General features: G+C 42.5%; 1 protein-coding gene across 1 annotated transcript in view; it reads right to left on the bottom strand.

Moving 5' to 3' along the window:
- LOC124161207 (cadherin-87A-like) overlaps positions 1-17,573 on the bottom strand; it is a 1,373,415-nt gene that overhangs the window by 1,207,914 nt on the left and 147,928 nt on the right. The window lies entirely within an intron of this gene.

The following is a 17,573-nucleotide window of genomic DNA, read 5'->3' as shown; positions in this document are numbered from 1 at the left end:
AGGATTGGTGACCGCATGCATAACACATTAAAACCCCGAATCCCCCGGGGCACCCCTCTCGGTGGAGAAGACCATTTATGAGGACTAAGCGGAGCAGCCGCGGGGGGCTCTTCATCCCCAAGGCGGCGAAACCATTCCGAGGAGTAACTGGCGTAGGCGAGGGGGAGCTTCAGTAACCCCCGGGCGGCGAAGCCGCCCCGATGTTTAAAGCGGCGCAGCCGCTGTGGGCTCCCCCCACCTCTTGGCAGCGAAGCCGCCCCTTAAACGAATAACGGTGAAACAGTTCCGAAATACCCTCGCCCTCTGGACGGCTATGCCGACCCCAGACGAGGAACGGCGAAGCCGTTCCGAAGAAGGAGTGCGGCGCTTTCCTACCCCCTGGCCGGCGAAGCCGGCCCCTAGCTTAGGTGAGATTATTTGAAATAAAATTCTTCGAACGACCACAAATGTAGACGGCAAAGCCGGAACCGGGGTTTTAAGGGGCGGAGCCCCTTAACGAGCGCGCGCAGCGCAGCGAGTCTCTATTATATACAGCCCTTGAGGTAACTGACTCACTGATGGATACAAATTCCCGACCACTTCCAGAAATGCTGGAGAGCTGAAATTTGGCACGCGTGCGGGGAATCCGAAATGATGCGGAGGAAAAATCCGAAAACCGGAAGTTTCCGCCACGTGTCGTCGCCAGGACGACAAAATGGCCGAAATCGGGCTTTTTCCGGGGACCGTCTTTCGGTTTTTATTTTACTGCGCGCGAATTGTTCGTGCCACATGGATGTTTAATGCATGTTTTGAAAGCTGATAAACGTGGACACGTAAATATGTAATTTTGTTAGTTTCACTTCAAGAAAATTGCAGCCAAAATGGCGCCCAAAAATTGGTTTTTCGAAAATAATTTCATCCCTTCTGCTCCCCTCGACTTAGTTTCAAGTGTATTATAACAAAAATGAATATTATATATGCTCACCTGGTTCTCCATTTAACTTAGGCAGCAATTTTTTTTGTCACCATTGGCTGCCGAGGAAAAAATTAAAATATGCCGAAAATTGCCAAAAAGTACAATTTCCAAAAGATTAACACGACATTTCCTCCAGTTTTACACGACCGATATCGTTTAGACTTAGTATATGCATAAAAATATTCATTTTGTATTAGAAAATTTAAACATTTTTACAATTTTGCCATCGATAAACCAGCAAAAGATTAAAAATGGCGGACACTTCCCATTTTTTCCCGGGAGTCCGTTTACTATTTATCGTTATACAGGCGATACATTTCTGTCACACGAATCGTTGATGCATATTATGAAAGCCAATAAATGTTGCCTCCTACTTATGTAATTTTTTAAGTTAATTTCTAAGTTAAACGCTTTCAAAATGGCGTCAAAAAATTGATTTCTCGGAAAATATTTCATACTTTCCACTGCCGTCGGCCTTATTTTGTGAGTTGGGCAACGAAAATGATTATTATATATGTTCATTACATCCTCTACGAAATATAGGTAACAATTTTCTTTCGTCGTTCTTGGTTACTCGGAAAAAAATTAAAATATTCCGAAAATCACCAAAAATTACGATTTCCAAAAGATGAACACAGGATTTGTCAACTTTTACCTCTCCGATTTCTTTGAAATTTAATAGTTACATACACCTATGCATTATCTTTTAGAAAGCATAAATATTTAATAAATGATTTAATTAATATAACCGCGAAAAGATAGAAATGGCGGGCACTACTAATTTTTTCCGGGGAGAGATTTACTTTTTATTGTATTACTCTCGAAATATGGATGTCATAGGGGCAACTTCTCTTAGATATGATAGTAAATGAATGTGACCATATAATGTTGTCATCTTTAAACCCCCTGAAAACCCCTAAAAAATTAAAATTTGCATATATGTAGCCTTTTCGGGTACTTTTCGTCAGAATTCCGCCGCATTTCCAAGCCTTACCACTCATCGCTACGGAATTGATGTAGACGATTGATGACCCCTGGCTGTACAAACCTATAAACCCCCGGTAAACCCAAATACACCCCCCAAATAATAAAATTTTTCATATAAGTCTACTTTTTGTGTACTTTCCGTGACTATTCCACCGCTGGTTCTTACCCCAACGACTAATACCTACGGAATTTATGTGAACGGATGGTGACCGCCAGGAGTACACTCATATAAACCCCCGGTATCCCCCTAAAATCCCCCCAAATGTAAAATGTGCCATTAAATCTCCTATTTGGGAACTTCTCGCAAAGATTACGTCGCACTACCCGTCCCCTCTGAGCTCTAGATCCAAAATGTTTGGTGAAGGCGGGTCACCGTAAACCATACGGGAAAAAATACCAGAAAACCCCCGATCACCTCCTGGAACCTCGCCGAAAAAAATAAAATTTTAAAAGTCGCCATTCCGAATAGTTTTCCTCCCATTTTAGCCGGTGCCACTACTACTTATTAAAACCCCCGATAACCCCGTGAAACCTCCCAAAATGTTTTTTTTAAATCCCCTCTCCAAGTAAAAGAATCGTCAGAATTCCGCCTCTATTTTAGACCCCTAGGACTTATCGGCACAGAATTTATGAGAACGATTTGTGACCATTGGTTTAACACCAGTATAAAACCCCCGGTATTCCGTTGGAACCCCCCGCAAAAAAATGAAAAAGTTGCCATTAAGTCTTCATTTATGGGTGCTTGTCACCACTATTACGCCGCATTGCCCTACCCTTTACAATCATCTTTACCTTCATAATCACTGTGGAGGATTGGTGACCGCATGCATAACACATTAAAACCCCGAATCCCCCGGGGCACCCCTCTCGGTGGAGAAGACCATTTATGAGGACTAAGCGGAGCAGCCGCGGGGGGCTCTTCATCCCCAAGGCGGCGAAACCATTCCGAGGAGTAACTGGCGTAGGCGAGGGGGAGCTTCAGTAACCCCCGGGCGGCGAAGCCGCCCCGATGTTTAAAGCGGCGCAGCCGCTGTGGGCTCCCCCCACCTCTTGGCAGCGAAGCCGCCCCTTAAACGAATAACGGTGAAACAGTTCCGAAATACCCTCGCCCTCTGGACGGCTATGCCGACCCCAGACGAGGAACGGCGAAGCCGTTCCGAAGAAGGAGTGCGGCGCTTTCCTACCCCCTGGCCGGCGAAGCCGGCCCCTAGCTTAGGTGAGATTCTTTGAAATAAAATTCTTCGAACGACCACAAATGTAGACGGCAAAGCCGGAACCGGGGTTTTAAGGGGCGGAGCCCCTTAACGAGCGCGCGCAGCGCAGCGAGTCTCTATTATATACAGCCCTTGAGGTAACTGACTCACTGATGGATACAAATTCCCGACCACTTCCAGAAATGCTGGAGAGCTGAAATTTGGCACGCGTGCGGGGAATCCGAAATGATGCGGAGGAAAAATCCGAAAACCGGAAGTTTCCGCCACGTGTCGTCGCCAGGACGACAAAATGGCCGAAATCGGGCTTTTTCCGGGGACCGTCTTTCGGTTTTTATTTTACTGCGCGCGAATTGTTCGTGCCACATGGATGTTTAATGCATGTTTTGAAAGCTGATAAACGTGGACACGTAAATATGTAATTTTGTTAGTTTCACTTCAAGAAAATTGCAGCCAAAATGGCGCCCAAAAATTGGTTTTTCGAAAATAATTTCATCCCTTCTGCTCCCCTCGACTTAGTTTCAAGTGTATTATAACAAAAATGAATATTATATATGCTCACCTGGTTCTCCATTTAACTTAGGCAGCAATTTTTTTTGTCACCATTGGCTGCCGAGGAAAAAATTAAAATATGCCGAAAATTGCCAAAAAGTACAATTTCCAAAAGATTAACACGACATTTCCTCCAGTTTTACACGACCGATATCGTTTAGACTTAGTATATGCATAAAAATATTCATTTTGTATTAGAAAATTTAAACATTTTTACAATTTTGCCATCGATAAACCAGCAAAAAATTAAAAATGGCGGACACTTCCCATTTTTTCCCGGGAGTCCGTTTACTATTTATCGTTATACAGGCGATACATTTCTGTCACACGAATCGTTGATGCATATTATGAAAGCCAATAAATGTTGCCTCCTACTTATGTAATTTTTTAAGTTAATTTCTAAGTTAAACGCTTTCAAAATGGCGTCAAAAAATTGATTTCTCGGAAAATATTTCATACTTTCCACTGCCGTCGGCCTTATTTTGTGAGTTGGGCAACGAAAATGATTATTATATATGTTCATTACATCCTCTACGAAATATAGGTAACAATTTTCTTTCGTCGTTCTTGGTTACTCGGAAAAAAATTAAAATATTCCGAAAATCACCAAAAATTACGATTTCCAAAAGATGAACACAGGATTTGTCAACTTTTACCTCTCCGATTTCTTTGAAATTTAATAGTTACATACACCTATGCATTATCTTTTAGAAAGCATAAATATTTAATAAATGATTTAATTAATATAACCGCGAAAAGATAGAAATGGCGGGCACTACTAATTTTTTCCGGGGAGAGATTTACTTTTTATTGTATTACTCTCGAAATATGGATGTCATAGGGGCAACTTCTCTTAGATATGATAGTAAATGAATGTGACCATATAATGTTGTCATCTTTAAACCCCCTGAAAACCCCTAAAAAATTAAAATTTGCATATATGTAGCCTTTTCGGGTACTTTTCGTCAGAATTCCGCCGCATTTCCAAGCCTTACCACTCATCGCTACGGAATTGATGTAGACGATTGATGACCCCTGGCTGTACAAACCTATAAACCCCCGGTAAACCCAAATACACCCCCCAAATAATAAAATTTTTCATATAAGTCTACTTTTTGTGTACTTTCCGTGACTATTCCACCGCTGGTTCTTACCCCAACGACTAATACCTACGGAATTTATGTGAACGGATGGTGACCGCCAGGAGTACACTCATATAAACCCCCGGTATCCCCCTAAAATCCCCCCAAATGTAAAATGTGCCATTAAATCTCCTATTTGGGAACTTCTCGCAAAGATTACGTCGCACTACCCGTCCCCTCTGAGCTCTAGATCCAAAATGTTTGGTGAAGGCGGGTCACCGTAAACCATACGGGAAAAAATACCAGAAAACCCCCGATCACCTCCTGGAACCTCGCCGAAAAAAATAAAATTTTAAAAGTCGCCATTCCGAATAGTTTTCCTCCCATTTTAGCCGGTGCCACTACTACTTATTAAAATCCCCGATAACCCCGTGAAACCTCCCAAAATGTTTTTTTTAAATCCCCTCTCCAAGTAAAAGAATCGTCAGAATTCCGCCTCTATTTTAGACCCCTAGGACTTATCGGCACAGAATTTATGAGAACGATTTGTGACCATTGGTTTAACACCAGTATAAAACCCCCGGTATTCCGTTGGAACCCCCCGCAAAAAAATGAAAAAGTTGCCATTAAGTCTTCATTTATGGGTGCTTGTCACCACTATTACGCCGCATTGCCCTACCCTTTACAATCATCTTTACCTTCATAATCACTGTGGAGGATTGGTGACCGCATGCATAACACATTAAAACCCCGAATCCCCCGGGGCACCCCTCTCGGTGGAGAAGACCATTTATGAGGACTAAGCGGAGCAGCCGCGGGGGGCTCTTCATCCCCAAGGCGGCGAAACCATTCCGAGGAGTAACTGGCGTAGGCGAGGGGGAGCTTCAGTAACCCCCGGGCGGCGAAGCCGCCCCGATGTTTAAAGCGGCGCAGCCGCTGTGGGCTCCCCCCACCTCTTGGCAGCGAAGCCGCCCCTTAAACGAATAACGGTGAAACAGTTCCGAAATACCCTCGCCCTCTGGACGGCTATGCCGACCCCAGACGAGGAACGGCAAAGCCGTTCCGAGGAAGGAGTGCGGCGCTTTCCTACCCCCTGGCCGGCGAAGCCGGCCCCTAGCTTAGGTGAGATTATTTGAAATAAAATTCTTCGAACGACCACAAATGTAGACGGCAAAGCCGGAACCGGGGTTTTAAGGGGCGGAGCCCCTTAACGAGCGCGCGCAGCGCAGCGAGTTTATGTTATATACCTCGTCGAGGAACATTTCGAAGTAAATATTATTAATAACAAGTATAAACCTTGAGGCGCTGACTCATCAATCTCTATTTTCAAGACCCTATATTTTAGTACACCGAAAACTGAAACAGCAGCATAGATATAAGGAAGAGAAATTCGACATCAAAGGAGGCTTTCATGAATACAAAAGGGCTGTTGAGAGGATAGTTATGTAAGAATCATAAAAATAGCTAATGAAGAGACTGATCTAGAATGTAGCGCTAAACGATGAAGAGACATCGATAATTAAGAATCAGTACGAGAAAAGACTGGAGGCATTCAAGATGTGGGTTCAAGGCATTCAAGGAGAATGGAGAAGGTTAAGGAGTCAGATATGAAGAGGAACGACGAAGTGCTGGACACGGTGGGCGATGAGATAAAACTTCTATTCTTACGAGATACGGAGGTGAAAGAAAATTTCGGACAGTGTTAGTAAGAATAATGATAAAGAAGCTAGGTAGAGGAGGGAAGAGAATGGGACCAATTGAAAGAATGAAAGAAATAGTCCTCCTTGAAAACTGAAGGGAGAGGTTCAATATGGTCTGGCTCAGCTAACTCGAAAAACACTTCATGTTTACTTAGTTTATCTGATAAAATACTAAAACAAACACACTAAAAAAACTATTTAATTCTGTAAGATTGGATCTCGCCACATACTTCTTTGGGTCCAAAATAGGATAAATTGCTGGCTGAAATGAGGGAGGAATGGTAGGATAGTTTTTTTTCCGAGAATGTTTTTTGTTCTGACCGCAAGCATGTAATTTCAGTGACCCGAATTCATCGAAGATGTGAGGAGGTTTGGAGTCCAGTGAATTTCATTCGGACCAGTCTAAAATATACCACTATGGATGGACCTCACGGACGTTAGGAAACTTTAAAAACTTCATTTCCTCTCTCCCTTCTTAAATGACGAAAATCTCCGTTGGAATTCCTCCCACGAAAGCGACCGCAAAAAAATTAAAGGGGAACCTATGGAACGCTTGGAAAATAAAGAAGATTAAACCCCACGGAAAAAAATTAAAGAAACACAGACGAGGCGTAGAAAAAGAATGGGAGTTTTATCTATTATATGGGAACCGGCGCAGAAAGACTTAATCCGTGAACTTGATGAAATACAAAGGAAAGCTCCGCGATTCTTCAAAAACATCTACGGGCGTATAGAAACCGTTATGTAGATTTAAAACGAATTAGGCGGAGAACTGCCAGAGACTCGGAGGCTAGGATTAGATTGCTTGAACAATTAATAATAGATGTTTTTCAAAGTGACACTGAGAACATACTATTAGAGCCCCACTAGGTAATTTCAGGTCCCTGGGAAACGGAAAATTGAGAGAGTTATTTTGCAGAGATAGTGTGCCGAAAACGGCGCCAAAGCCTACTAAAAACATTTCTAATAAAGTAAGTTAAGAATAATTTTATGCATTAAAAAAGTCGCCACAGATTCGATTGAGAAGAATATCACAAGGAATGCAATCTTTAGATAATTTTCTCAAGGAAAATTGAGAATATTTTCACCTACACTTTTATACGCTGGAAATTGAAAGGAACTGCAGCGGCTCAATGGGTAGAGAGCGACTTATGGTTTTGCTGGCTAGGACTTCACCCCGCTGCTACCGAGGCCGGACCTTTGTATAAATATTATAAACACCTCATCATGATTTGGCCAGATGAGTCTCCGGCATAGGAGAGAAAACGTTCGCCATTTTTAAGTCTTCATACGGGTAACCTCCAAAATCCATTTATATTGATTATAAATATCTGTTTAACACATCACGTTACATTTCTACTGGTATTTTACATTTTAGCATCAAAATATACCATCTGTGCGGTGTTTTTCGTTTCATGAATAAGAAATTATGCATTTTTTTCGAATTTCACAGCGCTCCAACATTATTATTATTAAATAACTACAAATTTTGAGGCAACTTCTGAGCAATGCAACGAAATTATGTCAACAATGTTATAAATTAAGTTATGTTTCACACAGTGAATTTATTGCTTGTAATCGTAGTATGACGTGATTCTGTGACGTCGGGATCCCTCAAACAATATCAACTTCCTTGAAATTATTCAATTTGGCATTTTCCCTCTATATTACACGTCTTCTTTCCCAACCTTCCTTTTAAAAACAAACAATAAGCATTCTAAAACATCAACCTACCATAATACACATTATCATATAAATCAATACAATCAGAAACCCAAATAACAAGCGAAATTTAAAAAAATAAGGTTAATTAAACAATTTTTATTCTCTCTTCTCCGTCTGTTTTCCGTGTGTCATTGTCCTGGGTTCATTACTGCTTTTTTCAATCTATTGTATTTGAAGTGTGGGTTTTTTTTTCTATCGCGTCGGCTCCGCTTATATCTTCTATACTCTCTTTTGCTCAGACCCCCCCGAATAAGGCCTGCGGCCTGTTATCATCACTACGGGAGGTCTTGCACTTTTTGTCTGCCGTTTGTTGCTTAAGGATCGTTACTTTTCCATTGCCTAGTTTGGATTAAAGCAGTATTTCCACTTTCAAATGGTACGTAGGTTATCACGCGAAAATAATTTTCTATAGGATAGCAGCATTTTTCTAACTAAAAAAATAAAATATTATAGTTAGGCAGGGTCTCTGAATTATACAATCCAAACACACAAAAAAAGGCTGGGAGCATGTTCCACTGTGACACTCAATTTAAACTTAATACCACATCATAACGAATTTACGAAATACAATGAACTACAGCCAACTACATTCTTCTACATACCAGCTCCCTCTCTAGAGCAACAATCGCATCACACATTCTCCCGTACCCTTTTGAGCATCCCCCCGCCGCGACAGACATCATCTGATTAGCGCAATCTTTTGTCGCATGGGTTTATCCCCAATCCCCCCAACCCGCCCTCGCCCGTAACCATGGCATCCGCGCTTCTGACGGCTCAACTGTTTAACGACTAACTTCCTTCGTGGCCCTTTGCTTCACAGACGACTCAAGCTATAAAAAAAATAAATTCAGCCGTAGAGATGCAGTCGGAAGAGGAAAACGGACGATTCATTATCTTGTCAATTCAGGAAACAAGAAATACTGGATGAACGATGACTCTTGGATTCGTGTAACGTATCGCAGACACGGGTACAGTTCAGAACGTAAAATTAAAAGCCTAGCAGAAGTTATATAGCATTTGATTACATAGCAAGTCGTTAGTTCACCCGGGTTCTTACATACGTGATAATAGGAGCGTTTACTCCTATCATCCGCAATATTTGTTTCCATATGCCATGCGCGAGGCCACTATATTTAACATAATCTATGCGACGACGGCGAATTAGGTTTAATATAAAGGGTGAGGATAGAGTCTTTCCCTGATTATAAAAAATTAGACATTTTTAAGAAAATTAGACAGAATAGACATTACTCCACTTGAATTTTTTTCTGGGGCTATGTCAAGGACTGAGTCTTCACTACAAAAGTTGATAGGATACAAGCTGCTGTGGGTACTGAGGCTGAACACATGTTACGAAACACCTTGCAGGAACTGGAATACCGCTTCGACATACTCCAAGCTACCAAGGGGGCACGCGTTGAATGTTATTACCATAGGTGGTCTTTAAAAAATTAGAAACACTGACCTATGTAACAGCATCAAATTTAAATTATCATGTCAAGTGGTTATCCTGTAATTAATTTTTATAATCAGGACATTTATGCTCACCCTGTTTTTTAATGAAATAATTCTCTACGCTAAATATATTCTGTTCCTCTATTTCTCATTCCCATATTGACTCTAAACCTTAGACTAATGTGGATGATTAAAACGAGGATGAAGGATTAATTCATTATTTAAAAGGAGGTAGAAGAATACGTCTTAAAAATTTTCTCCGGAGCTTCCAGTCCTTAGCTCCATCGCAGAAAAGCTCGCTAATACATCTCTGCAAGCAACGAAAAATAAATCATACCAGTTTTAACACTAACAACTTTCTTATGAACTCTTCCGCTACGATGAACGCCTCTCTTTACAGTTACTGTATTGAAAGAAACTCCGCGCGCAATACGAGTTTCAGAGATTGACCCAAAAGAATGAATGAATTATGAATGAAGTTACCAGGAAGCGATGTCTCAGAAGATTAACAGAGGACTAACTTCTCCTGAGAAACAACATTTGTGTCCTTCTAAGAAAGAGTAACACTGAAGATAGAAAAAGAGCTGGGCTCGCATCTTAGATATCTAAGGTGTATCAGAATTATATTTTTCCGCGACTGAAAAATATAGCGGTTTTGTAATGCAATATAGACATTTAGAACTATCTCTGTTAAAAATGTAATTAAAGTAAAACTTAATTAGAAAATAATTGAATTATGAGACCCTTTTCTTCCTCCGAATAAAAAGCCATTGGCCTTTTTACGACACGAATGGTATGTTACGAATATTTGTGGAAAATAACACGGTGTTTTACGAATCACTCAAAACATACGCATACTATCTAAAAATGTGTAATAAACAAAAATATGGATAAATGAAAAACAAAGAGAACCAATTTTTAAGGAATGATCGAAGTGGAATATAAAGCGAGATCTGGGGCCTTATTCACGAAGGCCTCGATTTCGTCGAATCCTCGAAAATGTCGAGGCGGCGACGTTCAAGCCTCGACGTTTCCGTAATTTGCAATTCACGAAGCTTATTGTCGCCGTTTCGAGGCCGCGCCAGACGGAAAAAATATCGAGGCGACGTAGGCCTCGACAATTATTCCGAGTCTTGTTGATCCTCGATTTACAAGGATTGCAACTACAGCTGGTATATTAAGAACCTTATATTTCAATAGCTGACGCACGTACGACGGTGATCAAGGTCTTATTTCATATATTTAAGAAGGCAAAGTAGGTATAATTATACGTATAGTTGTATAATTTTATATATGATAACTCGCACGCTCCGCGCGCTCGTTAAGGGGCTCCACCCCTTAAAAACCCCGGTTCCGGCTTCGCCGTCTACATTTGTGGTCGCTCGAAGACTTTTAAAGTTCGAATAATCTCACCTCAGCTAGGGGCCGGCTTTGCCGGCCAGGGGGTAGGGAGGCGCCCCACTCATTCCCCGAAACGGCTTCGCCGTTCCTCGCTGGAGGGCGGCTTCGCCGCCCAGGGGTTGAGCGTGAGTTGAGATGGGTGGAGTCTACAGCGGCTGCACCGCTTGAACATCGGGGCGGCTTCGCCGCCCAAGGGTTACTGAAGCTCCCCCTCGCCTACGCCAGTCACTCATCGCAACGGCCTCGCCGTTCCTCGTTGTGGGGAGGCTTCGCCGCCTTGGGGTCGAGGAGCCCCCCCACGGCTGCTCCGCTTAGTCCTCATTAATGCTCTTCTCCACCGAGAGGGGTGCCCAGGGGGATTCGGGGGTTTTAATGTGTTATGCATGCGGTCACTAATCGTCCACAGTGATCACGTAGCGATGATTGTAAAGGGTAGAGCAATGCGGAGTAATAGTGGCGACAAGTACCCACAAAAAAAGACTTAATGGCTAGTTTTTCATTTTTTTGCGGGGGGTTCCAACGGAATACCGGGGATTTTATACTTGTGTTAAACCAGTGGTCACAAATCGTTCTCATAAATTCCGTGCCAATAAGTGCTAGGGGTCCGTCTGACGATTCTTTTATCTGGAGAGGCGATTTATTAGGCATTTTTGGGAGGTTTCACGGAGTTATCGGGGGTTTTAATAAGTGGTAGGGGCACCGGTTAAATTGTGACGAGTACTATTCGGAAAGGCGACTTTAAAATTTATTTTTTTTTCGGCGATGTTCCAGGAGGTGATCGGGGGTTTTCTGGTATTTTTCCCCGTATGGTTTACGGTGGCTCGCCCTCACCAAATATTCCGGATCTAGAGCTCAGAGGGGACGGGTAGTGCGGCGTAATGTTTGCGAGAAGTTCCCAAATAGGAGACTAAATGACACATTTTACAATTGGGGGGGGGATTTCAGGGGGATACCGGGGGTTTAAATGTGTGTACTCCTGGTGGTCACCATCCGTTCACATAAATTCCGCGGGGATGAGTCGTTGGGGGCGGTGGAATAGTCACGAAAAGTACCCAAAAATTAGACGTATGTGCAAAATTTTATTTTTGGGGGGGTGTATGTGGGTTTACCGGGGGTTTATAGATTTTTACTGCCAGCGGTCATCAATCGTCCACATCAATTCCTTAGCGTTGAGTGGTAAGGATTGGAAAAGCGGCGGAATTGTGACGAAAGCACCCGAAAAGGCTAATTATATGCATATTTTAATTTTTTAGGGGGTTTCAGGGGGGTTAAAGATGACGATACTATATGGTCATATTCATTTACTGTCATATCTAAAAGAAGCATGCCCTGTGACATCCATATTTCGAGAGTAATACAATAAAAAGCAATCCAGTCCCTGAAAAAAGTGAGTAGTGCCCGCCATTTTTATTTTTTCGCGGTTTTATCCATTGAATCATTTATAAAATGTTTATGTTTTATGAAAGACAATGCATAGTTGTATGTAACTACAAAGTTTGAAAGAAATCGGTCAGGTTAAAATTGACATAATCTTGTGTTAATCTTTCGGAAATCGTAATTTTCCGTGATTTTCGGAATATTTTAATTTTTTTATGAGTAACCAAGGACGACGAAAGAAAATTGTTACCTACATTTCGTAGACGATGTTATGAGAATATATAATAATCATTTTCGTTATCATACACCTGAAATTAAGTCGAGGGGAGCGGAAGGGATGAAATTATTTTCGAAAAACCAATTTTTGGACGCCATTTTGGCTACAAGTTTCTTTAACAGAAACTAAAACCATTACAGCATTACGTGCACACGTTTATTAGCTTTCAAAAACTGCATTTACTATGCATGTGGCACGTAAGGTTCGCGCGCAGTAAAATAAAAACCGAAAGACGGTCCCCGGAAAAAGCGCGATTTCGGCCATTTTGTCGACCTAGCGAAGACACGTGGCGGAAACTTCCGGTTTTCGGATTTTTCCTCCGGATCATTTCGGGTTCCCCGCACGCGTGCCAAATTTCAGCTCTCCAGCACTTCTAGAAGTGGTCGGGAATTTGTATCCATCAGTGAGTCAGTTACCTCAAGGGCTGTATATAATAGAGACTCGCTGCGCTGCGCGCGCTCGTTAAGGGGCTCCGCCCCTTAAAACCCCGGTTCCGGCTTTGCCGTCTACATTTGTGGTCGTTCGAAGAATTTTATTTCAAATAATCTCACCTAAGCTAGGGGCCGGCTTCGCCGGCCAGGGGGTAGGAAAGCGCCGCACTCCTTCCTCGGAACGGCTTTGCCGTTCCTCGTCTGGGGTCGGCATAGCCGTCCAGAGGGCGAGGGTATTTCGGAACTGTTTCACCGTTATTCGTTTAAGGGGCGGCTTCGCTGCCAAGAGGTGGGGGGAGCCCACAGCGGCTGCGCCGCTTTAAACATCGGGGCGGCTTCGCCGCCCGGGGGTTACTGAAGCTCCCCCTCGCCTACGCCAGTTACTCCTCGGAATGGTTTCGCCGCCTTGGGGATGAAGAGCCCCCCGCGGCTGCTCCGCTTAGTCCTCATAAATGGTCTTCTCCACCGAGAGGGGTGCCCCGGGGGATTCGGGGTTTTAATGTGTTATGCATGCGGTCACCAATCCTCCACAGTGATTATGAAGGTAAAGATGATTGTAAAGGGTAGGGCAATGCGGCGTAATAGTGGTGACAAGCACCCATAAATGAAGACTTAATGGCAACTTTTTCATTTTTTTGCGGGGGGTTCCAACGGAATACCGGGGGTTTTATACTGGTGTTAAACCAATGGTCACAAATCGTTCTCATAAATTCTGTGCCGATAAGTCCTAGGGGTCTAAAATAGAGGCGGAATTCTGACGATTCTTTTACTTGGAGAGGGGATTTAAAAAAAACATTTTGGGAGGTTTCACGGGGTTATCGGGGATTTTAATAAGTAGTAGTGGCACCGGCTAAAATGGGAGGAAAACTATTCGGAATGGCGACTTTTAAAATTTTATTTTTTTCGGCGAGGTTCCAGGAGGTGATCGGGGGTTTTCTGGTATTTTTTCCCGTATGGTTTACGGTGACCCGCCTTCACCAAACATTTTGGATCTAGAGCTCAGAGGGGACGGGTAGTGCGACGTAATCTTTGCGAGAAGTTCCCAAATAGGAGATTTAATGGCACATTTTACATTTGGGGGGATTTTAGGGGGATACCGGGGGTTTATATGAGTGTACTCCTGGCGGTCACCATCCGTTCACATAAATTCCGTAGGTATTAGTCGTTGGGGTAAGAACCAGCGGTGGAATAGTCACGGAAAGTACACAAAAAGTAGACTTATATGAAAAATTTTATTATTTGGGGGGTGTATTTGGGTTTACCGGGGGTTTATAGGTTTGTACAGCCAGGGGTCATCAATCGTCTACATCAATTCCGTAGCGATGAGTGGTAAGGCTTGGAAATGCGGCGGAATTCTGACGAAAAGTACCCGAAAAGGCTACATATATGCAAATTTTAATTTTTTAGGGGTTTTCAGGGGGTTTAAAGATGACAACATTATATGGTCACATTCATTTACTATCATATCTAAGAGAAGTTGCCCCTATGACATCCATATTTCGAGAGTAATACAATAAAAAGTAAATCTCTCCCCGGAAAAAATTAGTAGTGCCCGCCATTTCTATCTTTTCGCGGTTATATTAATTAAATCATTTATTAAATATTTATGCTTTCTAAAAGATAATGCATAGGTGTATGTAACTATTAAATTTCAAAGAAATCGGAGAGGTAAAAGTTGACAAATCCTGTGTTCATCTTTTGGAAATCGTAATTTTTGGTGATTTTCGGAATATTTTAATTTTTTTCCGAGTAACCAAGAACGACGAAAGAAAATTGTTACCTATATTTCGTAGAGGATGTAATGAACATATATAATAATCATTTTCGTTGCCCAACTCACAAAATAAGGCCGACGGCAGTGGAAAGTATGAAATATTTTCCGAGAAATCAATTTTTTGACGCCATTTTGAAAGCGTTTAACTTGGAAATTAACTTAAAAAATTACATAAGTAGGAGGCAACATTTATTGGCTTTCATAATATGCATCAACGATTCGTGTGACAGAAATGTATCGCCTGTATAACGATAAATAGTAAACGGACTCCCGGGAAAAAATGGGAAGTGTCCGCCATTTTTAATTTTTTGCTGGTTTATCGATGGCAAAATTGTAAAAATGTTTAAATTTTCTAATACAAAATGAATATTTTTATGCATATACTAAGTCTAAACGATATCGGTCGTGTAAAACTGGAGGAAATGTCGTGTTAATCTTTTGGAAATTGTACTTTTTGGCAATTTTCGGCATATTTTAATTTTTTCCTCGGCAGCCAATGGTGACAAAAAAAATTGCTGCCTAAGTTAAATGGAGAACCAGGTGAGCATATATAATATTCATTTTTGTTATAATACACTTGAAACTAAGTCGAGGGGAGCAGAAGGGATGAAATTATTTTCGAAAAACCAATTTTTGGGCGCCATTTTGGCTGCAATTTTCTTGAAGTGAAACTAACAAAATTACATATTTACGTGTCCACGTTTATCAGCTTTCAAAACATGCATTAAACATCCATGTGGCACGAACAATTCGCGCGCAGTAAAATAAAAACCGAAAGACGGTCCCCGGAAAAAGCCCGATTTCGGCCATTTTGTCGTCCTGGCGACGACACGTGGCGGAAACTTCCGGTTTTCGGATTTTTCCTCCGCATCATTTCGGATTCCCCGCACGCGTGCCAAATTTCAGCTCTCCAGCATTTCTGGAAGTGGTCGGGAATTTGTATCCATCAGTGAGTCAGTTACCTCAAGGGCTGTATATAATAGAGACTCGCTGCGCTGCGCGCGCTCGTTAAGGGGCTCCGCCCCTTAAAACCCCGGTTCCGGCTTTGCCGTCTACATTTGTGGTCGTTCGAAGAATTTTATTTCAAATAATCTCACCTAAGCTAGGGGCCGGCTTCGCCGGCCAGGGGGTAGGAAAGCGCCGCACTCCTTCTTCGGAACGGCTTCGCCGTTCCTCGTCTGGGGTCGGCATAGCCGTCCAGAGGGCGAGGGTATTTCGGAACTGTTTCACCGTTATTCGTTTAAGGGGCGGCTTCGCTGCCAAGAGGTGGGGGGAGCCCACAGCGGCTGCGCCGCTTTAAACATCGGGGCGGCTTCGCCGCCCGGGGGTTACTGAAGCTCCCCCTCGCCTACGCCAGTTACTCCTCGGAATGGTTTCGCCGCCTTGGGGATGAAGAGCCCCCCGCGGCTGCTCCGCTTAGTCCTCATAAATGGTCTTCTCCACCGAGAGGGGTGCCCCGGGGGATTCGGGGTTTTAATGTGTTATGCATGCGGTCACCAATCCTCCACAGTGATTATGAAGGTAAAGATGATTGTAAAGGGTAGGGCAATGCGGCGTAATAGTGGTGACAAGCACCCATAAATGAAGACTTAATGGCAACTTTTTCATTTTTTTGCGGGGGGTTCCAACGGAATACCGGGGGTTTTATACTGGTGTTAAACCAATGGTCACAAATCGTTCTCATAAATTCTGTGCCGATAAGTCCTAGGGGTCTAAAATAGAGGCGGAATTCTGACGATTCTTTTACTTGGAGAGGGGATTTAAAAAAAACATTTTGGGAGGTTTCACGGGGTTATCGGGGATTTTAATAAGTAGTAGTGGCACCGGCTAAAATGGGAGGAAAACTATTCGGAATGGCGACTTTTAAAATTTTATTTTTTTCGGCGAGGTTCCAGGAGGTGATCGGGGGTTTTCTGGTATTTTTTCCCGTATGGTTTACGGTGACCCGCCTTCACCAAACATTTTGGATCTAGAGCTCAGAGGGGACGGGTAGTGCGACGTAATCTTTGCGAGAAGTTCCCAAATAGGAGATTTAATGGCACATTTTACATTTGGGGGGATTTTAGGGGGATACCGGGGGTTTATATGAGTGTACTCCTGGCGGTCACCATCCGTTCACATAAATTCCGTAGGTATTAGTCGTTGGGGTAAGAACCAGCGGTGGAATAGTCACGGAAAGTACACAAAAAGTAGACTTATATGAAAAATTTTATTATTTGGGGGGTGTATTTGGGTTTACCGGGGGTTTATAGGTTTGTACAGCCAGGGGTCATCAATCGTCTACATCAATTCCGTAGCGATGAGTGGTAAGGCTTGGAAATGCGGCGGAATTCTGACGAAAAGTACCCGAAAAGGCTACATATATGCAAATTTTAATTTTTTAGGGGTTTTCAGGGGGTTTAAAGATGACAACATTATATGGTCACATTCATTTACTATCATATCTAAGAGAAGTTGCCCCTATGACATCCATATTTCGAGAGTAATACAATAAAAAGTAAATCTCTCCCCGGAAAAAATTAGTAGTGCCCGCCATTTCTATCTTTTCGCGGTTATATTAATTAAATCATTTATTAAATATTTATGCTTTCTAAAAGATAATGCATAGGTGTATGTAACTATTAAATTTCAAAGAAATCGGAGAGG

Source organism: Ischnura elegans, chromosome 6, assembly GCF_921293095.1.
Source record: "Ischnura elegans chromosome 6, ioIscEleg1.1, whole genome shotgun sequence".
NCBI classification, from domain to species: Eukaryota; Metazoa; Arthropoda; class Insecta; order Odonata; family Coenagrionidae; genus Ischnura; species Ischnura elegans.
This window is presented reverse-complemented; position numbering and strand designations above follow the sequence as displayed.